General features: G+C 36.7%; 1 protein-coding gene across 1 annotated transcript in view; it reads right to left on the bottom strand.

The window, feature by feature from the left end:
• The window catches only part of LOC116088049, a 113,955-nt gene that overhangs the window by 26,189 nt on the left and 78,428 nt on the right, over window positions 1-9,338 (bottom strand). Inside the window, exon 2 of the mRNA XM_031366567.1 lies at window positions 112-266. The gene's annotated coding sequence lies outside the window, so the exon portion shown is untranslated. The remainder of the gene's footprint in view (window positions 1-111; window positions 267-9,338) is intronic.

Genomic DNA, 9,338 nt, shown 5'->3' with positions numbered 1-9,338 from the left:
CATTTTTATTGTTATAATATTTTATTTAAAAAAAGAAAATTAATAAAATTTATATTGAGAAAAAAAGAGTTTGGAGGACTGATTAAATCCCATTTATGAAAAGTGGCTTACCTTAGCAGGTCAGTACATAATAGTCACTTGGCAAATGTCTGCTTTCAAGTCCTGTATGTCTTCTCCTTAGGCTAGAGCGGCCATTTTCAACCTGTGGGCCAAGACCCCTTTGGGGGTGGTCAAATGACCCTTTCACAAGGATTGCCTAAGACCATCTGAAAACACAGATATTTATATTACAATTCATAACAGTAGCAAAATTACAGTTATAAAGTAGCAATGAAAATGCTTTTATGGTTGGACTGACCATAACATGAGGAACTGTGTATTAAAGTGACACAGCATTAGGAAGATTGAGAAGCACTGGGCTAGAAGCTTAATGTAAACTAAAGAACCCAGAAACATCCAGTCTAATATTGAAGGGGTATGAAAAGAAAATAATGAAAGAAGTGAGCAGGAGAGATGTAAGGTTGGGCAGGAAGCAGACTAAAAATGCAAAATGACCAAGAACTGTTCACAGGATTCAACTTAAGCAAACATGGATGTGGTGATAGTTTGAGTGGAGTAGGTTCCTAGGTAGAAGAAAAGATAACATGTATAGTTGTCCCTGTTCTGGAGAATTCAAGCCCTGAAGGAATGGGATTTTGCACAAGGGGTCATTTTAGAAGAGAGAAATAATAGTAGAAATAGGGAAAATTTTCTGGAAAACTTCTGGAAAGTCAGACTGCCACTTACTAAAGGACCATGGGCAAATTATTGAAATTCTTTGAGGCTCTGTTTTCTTATCTCTAGAGTAGAGATCTTCCCTCTCTGATTCATTGCAGAGTAAATGCAAAGTAATATAAACACTTTAGTACAGTACTTGGTACTTAAAGTGGTGAACAAACAGTAGCAGACTTGATGCACCAGGAACACATTTTTACACAGGACAGTGAGGCTGCAGAGGTGGGGTTCCAACCATTGAAAGGCAGGCCAGATATCAACAAAGCTTCACTTTTACAACCTGGTTCCTGGTTGGGCACTATTATTTTTTTTCAGAGCAAATGCAGATCAATATATTATATGTACTCAAATATATATAGGAGTCAAGCAGGAAACACATAGCTGGCAGCTAGAGATTTGGTAGAACTGATGAGAACCACAGCAAGAGAGAATTATGATGCTGCAAGAAGTGGGTGAATATCACTTCTTTTGTCAAACTGAGGAAAGTGTCTACTTTTAGCTAAAAGTAGTATTGACATAGCAACTGGAAAGGCCCAGTAAGGGAAAAGTAGTTTCTTCACCTCAAGAGGATGGAATGGCTGGGCATGAGACTTCAGGCTACCCAAAACGTCAACAATTAATCCAGTTAGGCAGGTTGATCATGTGGCCCAGGGACCACTACTAGGTGAGACTACTCCAAGGAAGATGGAATCCTCTTAAGCCATGATAAAGAAACAAATATAATAATTATCCCTTTCATAAGATACAATAATTTTTCTCCCCAGAATCCCCACTTCTTAGTTCAGTCTTTTACAGAGCATAGCCATGCTGCTTGTGGAGTCTGCATGCTTTTCAGAATTATGCAGAAAAGTATAACTTTACTTTTCTTTTATCTCCTTTCTAAGTATGTTTTCTCGAACATGTTGACCTTCCTGAATACTTTGGATTTCATGCTTTCTCTATTCCTCCTATATATAACCCAGGTCATATGGCTGACCTCCATGCTGGCTTAGCACAAATGATGCAGCTTTTCTTCCTACATCTCTTCTCCATTCTCCTCCTCCAGGCAACAGCTGAGATTTACAGCCAGCCTGCTAAGGGTTTTTCCTTTTAAATTCTAATAAAATTGTCTCTTTAAGTAAACTTTGGATTTAGTTACCCTTCAAACATTCCCTGCCTTTTAATTCTTCAATCCACAGAGAAAATAAACTCAATGTTGTACCCTTAGATGGCATCAGGACAACCAGTTAAAAATTGGCAATGTTCTCATAATGAAGAGCATTATAAGTGTTCAAAGGAAACTGGAAGTTCAATACTCATAGAGCAAATTTACTTCTTAAAATGGGCAATGTGAAAAATATTACATGATAGAGGATCTACATCTCAAATGATAACATTTCAGGCATTGTGAAGAAAGTGTTTGGAAGATTTTCCTTATCTATGCAGCAACCACACTGACAACAGAATATATCACCCTTGCCAAATATCAATTTTCTATATAACTGTATATAGTTGTGCAAACAATTTCCTAATTCAATCCAAAATTATATCCAAAACTTCAGAAGGTGGCCCCTAAACCAAAAGCCTAGAGCTCTTATAAAGGAGCTTTCTATATACCACTGCACTGGTGAAAATTATAGTGAACAATAATGTTGGAAACTCAACCATTATGTCACGATAAAAACCATAAAGAAACTCAGAATAGAAGGAACATAACTCAACATAATAAAAGCTATGTAAAGCAACTCTATAGTGAAAGTTATACTAAATGTGGAAAATAGCTGGATTTCCTCTAAAATCAAGAATTTTATAAGGTTTTATACTTTCTCTACTCTTTTTTAACATAGCACTGAATTCCTCAGTCAGAGTAATAAAGCTTCCAATAATAGGCTGCTGGGAAAGAAATCAGGAAAAGGATTCTACCAGTGTGTATATTCTCTGTGTATAGAAAGCTGCAGAATTGTGGTTTTTGAGTTTTGTATCCTGCTATTTTCCTGGAAGTATTTTTTAAAAAGTATTTTTAAAAAAAATATTTAAAAAAAAAACCTGCAAGGAGTGGGACTACACCTGAGCCAACAGTCACCTAGAGATGGATGAAAGAGGGACTCTGGAGGTCATAGTTTTTACTGATGAAATATTGACAACTAGCAGAATCTAGGTGGAGGAAAACACAGTATTCAGTTCTGTAGACACTGGTAAACCCATGGCTACACTGTATCTCGGCCCAGATCTTAGTAGGCCCCAAGACCTTAGCACAACTGACACCATGGTGGAAAACTCAGCATGTAGGCATCACTATCTGCCAAAAGAAAACCTCAAACCTAATCTGTCAAAGTCTATACACTTCTGGGAAAGTCTCAAAATGTACTTGGTAACTAGGTATGTCAACCCAGAACATGTATTTTGTGATTAAAAGCTCACCACAAGAAAGGCTCAGGGCTATACTGGGATCCCGAACATCTAGTGTAGTTGCTAGTAATGACTTAAGCCTTAAAGCAATGTCTGGGCAGTCTTCTCTGGTGAATACTCTACAACACAGATGACCTTAGACGAGACAAAGAAGAGAGAAAAAGGAGTGCTGGGGCAAGATGGGAATCAAAGGAACCAGAATTTTTGTTAAAAAAAAAAATTATTACTTAAAACCTTCCCAGGAATGAATCAAACCACATAGATAGAAGAATTATCTAAGAAAACCTATAAAATACTGAAAAAATAAATTGCAGAGGCCATTAGCAGAGGGAATAATCTCCTGTACTATAGATCACCAGAAAGCTGTTTTAACAATGGTGGCCTATATATTGCATGGAAATCCCATCAACTTTCCAATGGTATCTTCAGGGGGAAAAAAATCTAAAATTCATACAGAAATACCAAGGACAATAAATAGCCAAATAAATAAAGCATATAAACACCAGTTTTCAAGTTACACTGCAGAATTATAGTACAAATCCAGATACATCAATCAAGAGATTGCTGTAAAAACCCACACAACTGTAAATACTTAATTTTCATAGGTGCCAAAACAAACACCAAATAAAAAAATACTCTCAGCCAGTATGGTGATGCACACTTCTTGTTCTTGCATTTGAGAGAGAAGAAGAGAGATAAAAGACACAAAGAAGAGGGAGAAAGAGAGAGAGAGAGAGAGAGAGAGAGAGAGAGAGAGAGAGAGAGAGAGGTGTGATGTCACACACCTTTAATCCCAGCACTTGAATGGAAGGCAGAGGCAAGTGAATATCTGAGTTTGAAGGCAGTCTGGTCTACAGAGTGAGTTCCAGGACAGCCAGGGCTACATAGTTTATTTCAAAACAATCTGTTTTCTATAAAAGAAAAATATAAGGAACAAAACAAACAAACAAACAAACAAACAATAAGACAAAATAAAATGATAAACTACAGAATGGAAGAAAATCTCTCTCAGTAATTCATCAGAGAAGAGAATAGCAAATAGAATGAATATACACAGAACTCAAAGGCATTGAATACAAAAAGAATCTAGTTCCAAGTAAGCAAATATTTGTCAGAAAAACTATAAATAATTGATAATGAATGTATAAAACTCGTTTAAGAGTTTGAACCATCAAGGACATTCAAGTCAAAACTACACAGATTCAATCTGATCCACCCTGGCCATGACCAAGAAAACAAATGTTGGATCAAATGGAACGTGGGGGTAAAGGGACTCTGCTCATTGTTAGAATCAAAGAATAATCTCTGTGCAACATAGAAGGACATAACCAGAGCAAACTATCTCAGCAAGGACACTTTTTTCTTAAATTTTTAACAATGGTATGCCAGTACAAAAAGTAGGAACATACCAGGGCCAAAACAGCTCCTATATTTTACAGCTCATGCAGGTGGATGCTGTTCCTCATCACCTGACTTCATGATCTGATGTAACTGGCTAATGTGCGTAAAGGGGAAGGAGAAAGTACCAGAAAGATGAGTCCTTGATGGGCTAACTACATTTGGGGGAAAAAGAAAAATTCACAGCCTTCACTAATATATTAGTGCAGATATTATGGAAAGCAGTATAGAGGTTTCACAAAAAATAAATAGGTCAATATACCACGGACAGATCTGTTCAACTCCATTTATTCCATCACTAGTGTCAAATGCACAGATACAAAAGATGTGATATAGAGGCACTGTGGAGCTTTAATCAGCCTTAAAGAAAAATTAATTTTGTCATTTACAGGGAAAATGGTGGAACTGGAAGTAATCATGTTAAATGAAACAAGTTAATCTCGGAAAAAGAAAAACTACATTTTCTCTCACATGTGGAATCCTGACTTTAAGTGTTTCTTTTAAAGATGTAAAAATAATGGGTAGACAATTTGGGAAGAGGAGAGGGTCTGGTGGAGGAAGAAGTAGGGTGAAGTAGCATAACAGTTTTGGGTATGATTAATATATCCAGTATACACATATAAAAATGTCAGAAGGAACACACATGAGGACCAAGAAGAGGACAGAGAATGGGGGTAAAGATCGTGGTAGGGTGAACAAGACGGGGGCAGTGAGTGGGATGTAAAGTGAATAACTTAAAAAAATGTCAAAAGGAAAACTTTCATTTTCTACAATTAATATATGATAATAGAATGGAAAAATCACAGTGGCAAGTAATTTAAAATAAAGTATCTTAATAAAAACTCTAGAAATTGCTATAAGAACATGATTTATCTAGTATACATATTATAAAATAAGTGCAGTCTTCCTCTGGAGCATTTTTCTCTTATTTCTTCTCTTTCTTTTGCAGCAGGATCATATGTAGCTCAGACCGGCCTTGAACTTACTATGTAGCTGAAGGGAGCCTTGCCTTTCTCATCCTCCTCCCCCACCTCCTATACTGCGATTGCAGGCACGTGCTGTCATATCAGGTTTTTTATGCAGTTCTAGGGACCAAACCCAGGGCTTTGTACATGCTAGGCAAGTACTCTATCAACTGAATTACAGTCCCCATCTCTGGGCAATACATCTGTAGTCTAATAAAAATTTATTTGAATAAGGTCATGGTAGTACACAAAACAACACCAGCTACAAAGCCACACCACCTGACTCTGTCATCTTGTATGTCTGTGACTTTGGACAATTGACATACACCCTCATCAGAGTCTCTTTCTTCACAAAGTAGTAATGAGCACTATGAGAGCAAATAACCATATAATAGTGTGTAAAGTATGTAACCAAAGAATTGGAGCATTATAAGGACTTTCTAAATAATAACTGTTAGCACTGCTTACAAGGCCTCAGGGTCCAATCTAATGATCCTCTACTCCAAGACTTGTCTCAGGTTTGAAAATCACTTAGGTTTCACCCTCACCCAAACTTTTCTTCCTTATGTCCTAAGCCCTCAGCTCACTAACAGCTAAGAATCAAGATGCTAAACCTACACACATAGACACATGTGCATATAAGTGCATGTATACCTCACACATATCCACATCCAAAAATATCCCTCTGTTAATAGATCAGAATTAGGATACTTCTCATTTGTTCTCTGGAGACAAACCCTGTATTTGATGCTGTTACTTTACACCCTACACAGTGTCTTCAGCACTGAAGAGTTCCAGTATTTACTAACAAGGAAACTTTGTAATAGAAAATTCATTTTGGATCTGAAACATTTTGCTTGCTATATTTTCTGAGATTTATCTTGCCAATGGTTGAAAGCATTTAATATTTCATATATCTTAATTAGTATGCATTAATGTTTATATTCAGAGGAATATTTCTATACATGAGTGTACTATACACTGATCATATCCAGCCTTCCTTTATTCATCCTCGCTCTATATTAACATATTTCATTGTTTTACATTCATATCAACTTTTTCTAACCTCTGTGTAGAAAAAGACCCATGTGCTACTTGTCACTCACTTCATGTCTGGTATATCTCACTTATCATAGCAATCTCTAATTCCATTTATTTTGTTGCAAGTAACACAATTTTATTCTTCTTTGTAGCTAAAGAATTCTATTCTGAATATGTAGCATATTTTTTTTGTCCACTACTCTTTTGATGGGCCCTGAATTTGATTCTATGTCTTAGCTATTCTGAATAGATCTGTAATTTATATGAGAGTCCATGTATCTACTTTCTGATCTCATTTTTATACATTCCCAAAATGGGATAGCTAGATCCTATGGTATTTTGTTTTTAGTTTTTCTGAAGTCTATCCATATTTTTTCATGACCATTACAAAAATATTGTAATAATAATTCTTCCCTTTTTCTACACCTTGACTGAGATTTGTTGCTTCTTTTTTTTCATAGTAGGTCAAATAACCTTCATGTTTTTTATTCAAATAACTATTATTATTATTATTATTATTATTATTATTATTATTATTTTACTTATTCACTTTACATCTCACTCACTTGCCCCCTCCCAGTCACTCCCTCCCACACTTATTCCCTCCATTCCTCCTCCCCTTCTCCTCTGAGTGGTTGGATGCCCCCTGGGTATTCCCCCATCCTGGTACATCAAGCCTCTGTGAGGCTAGGTGTATACTTTCCCACTGAGGCTAGACAAGGCAGCCCAGCTAGAAAAACATATCCCACCCACAGGCGACAGCTTTTGGGATAGCCCCTATTCCAGTTGTTCAGGACCCACATGAAGACCAAGCTGCACATTTGCTTCATATGTATAGGGAGGCCTAGGTCCAGCCTGTATATGCTCTTTGGTTGGCGGTTCAATCTCTGAGAGCCCCAAGGGTCCAGGTTAGTTGACTCTGTTGGTCTTCCTGTGGAGTTCTCATCCCCTTTGGGACCATCAATCCTTCCTCCTATTCTTCCATAAGAGTCCCCAAGTTCCATCCACTGTTTGGCTGTGGGTGTCTGCATCTGTCTAAGACTTGTTACTTCTTTTGTTATTCTTCTAATAGCTACTGTAACTAGATTAAAATATCTCATTGTATTTTTATTTGAGTTTCCCTGACAAATTATCATATTGATCATTTTATTTTATTTTTTAAATTTTTTATTGGATATTTTCTTTATTTACATTTCAAATGTTATCCCCTTTCCTGGTTTCCCCTCCTCCTGGAAACACCCTACCCCATCCTCCCTCCCCCTGCTTCTATGAGGGTGTTCCTCTACCCAACCACCCACCCACCCATTCCCACCTCCCTACCCTTGATTTCCCTACATTGGGGCATCTATCAAGCCTTCACAGGACCAAGGATCTCCCCTTCCATTGGTGCATGACAAGGCCACCCTCTGCTACATATGCAGCTGGAGCCATGTGTACTCCTTGGTAGATGGCTTAGTCCCTGGGAGCTCCAGGGGGTTGGGGGGGGAGTCTGGTTGATTGATATTGTTGTTCTTCCTATTTCTTTTGAGATTTGTCTATTCAGGTCATTCTCCCATCTTTAATTGGGCTAGTTGTAAATATAGGGCTTTGCATGTACTTGTGTATGCTTTTACGTTGATATTGATTTGATTCTCTAGATTATCTCTGATTTTCTCTGCAGAAGCATTTATATTTAATACAAGCCCATATATTTTAGTTTTGTTTCCTAGGCTTTTGAAATTATCTTTTTAAAATGTGCTCATGCCAATGTCTTTAGGGGTTTACTTTGGGGAGTTGCTCTGTTTTCTTCTAGTACTTCCATAGTTTCAGGTTTTGGGTTTCTTACATTTTGACCTTTGATGAATTTTTAGTTGTTTTTTATATAGAATAAGACAGTCAAATTTCAACCTTCTGCACATGTATCTCCAGATTTCTTAGCACTATTTTTGAAGAAAACGTAATGTCTCCATTGTTTGTTTGGGTCATATTTGTCAAGCATCACTGGGTTATATTTTTATGGATGTTTTTTTAATTTCTAAACTGTTCCATTATTTTACATGCCTATTTTCATGATAACAGCATAGTTTTGATGCCATAGCTATATAGCAATTCTTAAATTCTTAAATGTCTTAGCTTTGTTTCTTTCAAGGTTCTCTTGGCTCTTCTGAGATGTTGGTACTTCCATATGAATTTTATAATTATCTCTTTAAGTCTTTTTATTTTTATTTTATAATTTCCCCTACAGAAATTGTCCACTTCCTTGTTTAAATTTTGTACTAGTCATCTTTGTGTATTTTAGGCATTAACATTTTCATACTTTATTTCTTAGCAATCTTGTTATTATATAAATAATTGCTAATTTTTTCATCTTGAGCTAGTATCCTGATAGTTCACTGAATTAAATTATCAGTTATGCTTCTCCTGTGCTTTTACCAGTCCTAAGTAAGAATGTGATAAGTTTAAAACAATGGACATAGTGATTTCCTTAAGCTTAACATTACATTAGATAGATAGATAGATAGGTAGTTAGATGGATGGAGAGAGGGAGAGAGAGAGAGAGAGAGAGAGAGAGAGAGAGAGAGAGAGAGAGAGAGAGAGAGAGAGAGAGATCTTCAATCCATAGCCAAACTTGTCTCACAGATCTAGAAACTAAATGGTTGGTCCCTGTATGTGTTTCAGGGGGATATTCTTCCTTGCCTCTTCCAGCTTCTATTCTCATTAGCTATTTCTGGATTTATAGAGGTTCTACTTTCCACATAACCATGCTTTCTCTCTCTCTCCCTCTCCCTCTCC

This window comes from Mastomys coucha, chromosome X, assembly GCF_008632895.1.
Source record: "Mastomys coucha isolate ucsf_1 chromosome X, UCSF_Mcou_1, whole genome shotgun sequence".
Lineage (NCBI taxonomy): Eukaryota > Metazoa > Chordata > Mammalia > Rodentia > Muridae > Mastomys > Mastomys coucha.
The sequence above is the reverse complement of the archived record's forward strand: the minus strand, read 5'-3'. Positions and strand labels throughout refer to the sequence as shown.